At 30.5% G+C, this 3702-nt stretch overlaps 1 long non-coding RNA gene across 1 annotated transcript; it reads right to left on the bottom strand.

Annotated features, from left to right (window-relative positions):
* Positions 1–325: 325 nt before the first annotated feature.
* Positions 326–3277, bottom strand: LOC117101713. Its single transcript, XR_004444307.1, has 3 exons — positions 3050–3277; positions 2158–2284; positions 326–675 (listed from the first exon to the last, which is right to left on the bottom strand). It is a non-coding gene; the product is annotated as an uncharacterized LOC117101713 (long non-coding RNA).
* Positions 3278–3702: the final 425 nt, after the last annotated feature.

Here is a 3702-nt window from a genome sequence, read left to right as displayed (position 1 = left end):
GCCCATATTTTCTGGCTCATATGGATGGCATATTGGTTTGCCAATATGGGAGCCGGTATGGTTTAGCTGACATGGCCCAGAGAGAACAAATATGGAGGCCACACATTTCTGACTTGGCTTCTAACTCTGGTTTGAACATTGGCTGAGTCGATAGGCATGAGCTAGGTGTACATTGCAACAAATTACTCCTTGTCTGAAAATAAAACTTTTCATTTGTACATATAGTACAAAATATTTTCACTGCAATGATTAAACAAAGCGGTTATTTCATTTTAACAGATCAATCATTTTATTTATTTTGTAGAGAAAGCAATATTTTCAACTGCAAATACAAATAGTGATAAATGAAATCAAAATTTCTTAATGTCCCTTAGTAACTATACAATTCAATTTCTCCAGCTCCTTGGAAAGTAAGAATATTCCATCATTTTGATCGCATTGGGAATATCACATATTTAACGTTTTTACAGATTATGAATATCCTCAAATTGATAGGGTCCATGCAAGAGTGTATCAATTAGAATCGTCAATAGTTTCACCATGAATCATAGTAACAGAAGTACGAATGCCTTTTTCCCTCATAGTTTTCACAAAGGTTATTAAGAAAGTATTCAATCGCCTCCTTTTTTTCACATCTAGTTGCATCCTCGCATTTCAGAATTCTGCAAACTGGCCCTGGGAAAAAAAAAGAAGACAGGTCTAAAAATAATAGCATTTAAGATTTACTCAGATTTATCAAATAAAAAAAAGACATGCAACACAAATAAAATTAGTGTTTTCATTGACTTTTGTTTTTGTACAAATTTACTTTAGGTCTGAACTATTGATATAGGTGACATGTCTCCTAACAACTTTGGGATTACGCACAATCATCACAGCACAATTATGACAAATTATTACATTTATTATGCATTGGAAGTGTGAAGTGAATGTGAATAAGAAGATCTAATTTTAATTACGATAAAGTATTTTTACTGGGCTTCAGCGTTCGATTTACCCAGTATCGCATCGCAAAATGTGACATGTTTTACGCTATTTGCGAAGCACTTCCACAATTGCATCACAGATGAATGCAACGCAAGTATTTTCCTAGAATTAACCACTTAGTCTTCAGCAAGGCCTGGCTGTAAAAACTAAGAGGCTTGGTGCACAAAAAAATTCAAAGAGGTTAAATTACAGCATTACAACTAATGTAAAACAAGAAACTTTTGTGACATGAAACTTTCGCGAATTGATAAGGGCACATATGAACAAATTGTTAGATTATCACTCCTGTGTACATTAACTATTTGGAAATATTGATGCGGTTATAAAAAATTAAAAAAACCCACCCTCATCACATTTTTTTTAAAAGGAATATTATTCTTTCTATGTGCCCTAACACCTGAATTTATTGATGAGGTGAACACCATACTATAGATCATCTATGATGACAATATCGTATCATGAGTTCTAGGCTAGAAAAGCACAGGCATAAACCTGCCCATCTGCTAGGGTTTTGTTGGCCAGACACAGCTAATAATTACATGATAATTACAATCCTCATTAAACACTTTTAGCTGGTTTTACAGTATTAAACACTTTGATTGTCTTAAATATGATTTTATTAAGGATGTATTGAGTACTATTAATAAGAGTATCATCCTATAATTCAATATATATTTATAGAAGCTAAACAGATTGGGTTTTACGAATAATAAAGTAACAACTTACTTCCTTTATACCTTGTTTCGAGTACTTATTCTTCTAAAGATCATCGGAGGAGGGCAGAATAAAAATAAAGATAAAATTTAGTTTTTTTATTCAGCATACAGTCTGCCTAAAACATCCAGATGGAGGAGAAAATAAATATAAAATTTTATTGGTGAATGTAAAGTAGGATGGTTAAATATTTAAAATTTATATAAATATGTATATCTTTGGAAATTTCAGGGCAGTGGAGGGCATAATTAAAATTTTAAAAAACTAATTTTTTACGGCAATTTCTTTTTCTTTTTTTCTTTTTTTTTTTTTTTGTGGTGGAGGGTGCGCTGATTGCTTAGAAATAAAATTTTATTTATATTTTAAAAATATCAATATTTGCAGTAGGCGGGTTCGATAAACAAGGTATAAAAATGTCTCGCCGGAACATTTAGTTTTTAGAATCTATTAACTTACCGATTTTGACAATCTTGAGCTTTTGAAACTTCTTAGTACTTTTTGATCCAGTTCAGATGAAGTCAGGAAACAAAGTTGTTCAGAATAGATTTAAGTGTTGTTAAACAAGTTTCAAGGCTTGAAAATACTGTAAAATATATTATAAATATGTTAAGTGAATTACCATGTAAATAAAACAAACGATTATATAATAGCACCAAATTCCATCACATGAAGTAGTTGATGTATTTTGAAATTTTTGTTCTGTGGTAAGTTTAAATGAGGTGTTTACGAAATACGAAATACGAAGAACTATATTGCAATCTCTCATTCAAAATTAAAGTTTAACAAAAGGGGAGAAAAACATTACAAAACAACTTCACAACCCCATTAAACACATAAATATTCTACAATAAAGGCATTACAATTAATTAGGCAACATTAAGTAAAAAATTCAAGTACAAAAATAAATAATTCGCAAGTTTTGTGCAAGTTTAAATAATGTAGTCTGTTAAGGTGACTCTCAGGCTGCACATCACAAATTCAGCACACTACTGTACAGGTACACAAACAGTTATTCAAGCTGTGTTAATTACTTAGTTAAATATATTAATGAAAGTAGGTTTATCAAATCCAATTAAAATAAAAGAAAATAAAGTAAAAACAAAAAAATAACAAACATTATGCTTTAATTAAAAATTTCATTAGCATAAGACAACAATGTAGTATTTTGTTTACTATTATATCATGGAATTATGAAATCTAATTTTACGCGTACATCATCTAATCCCTACCATTGACCAACTTGTGACAAGTGATGAAATGGAATCCCAATCACATTATATGTCTGTATATTACTATTCGCTTTAATAAAGTATTCACTTATTATTATTGTTTTCACAACAAAACTCACCAATTGTTTGCACAAGACCATATTCAAGAACCGATCAAAATTATTATAATGCCTCCATAGAAAGTACTGGTATGTTGGCAGGTAGCACATACTGCAGCTCAGGACTGGTGATCTGATAATGGATATTGAATTTTAAGTTTTCGTGTCCATCTTCGCCAGTACTTACAGTAGCTCCATTAATAACGGCCTATCGATGTCATGTTTTTTTTTTTTTTTTGTTTTTTTTTTTTACTCCTAACAAAAACACAACATAAAGAAGAAATAAAGAAAATGTTTAACTTTACAATTAAAATCGACAATATACAGTAGGCTGCACAAAGATGTAGGCCTATACTGATATTAAATAAGGAATTGGATATATTTACGTCGTCGTAATCAAATCAGTAAACGAAAATTTACGTAAATGAAACGACGCATGCGCAGTCATACTTTAACTAGCATTTTCAGCTTAGCGTGGCCTACCATGGCCGTGGTGATTCCCCCAAGTTCAGCATGGCACTAATTAATTTATAATTTTTTTTTTTTTTTTTTATTAAAAGTAATTTAATTTTCTACAATAGCACAGAATGTAGTTTAATCACTAAATAAATTATTAAATCAAGTGTTAAATTTTCAAATAAAAGTGATACTGTATTATGAGCTGGAAATGTTAC

Source organism: Anneissia japonica, unplaced genomic scaffold (assembly GCF_011630105.1).
Source record: "Anneissia japonica isolate Jap-2015-1 unplaced genomic scaffold, ASM1163010v1 scaffold2240_len173809_cov135, whole genome shotgun sequence".
Taxonomy (NCBI): domain Eukaryota; kingdom Metazoa; phylum Echinodermata; class Crinoidea; order Comatulida; family Comatulidae; genus Anneissia; species Anneissia japonica.
Note: the sequence above shows the minus strand (reverse complement) of the source record. Positions and strands in the feature narration are given on the sequence as shown.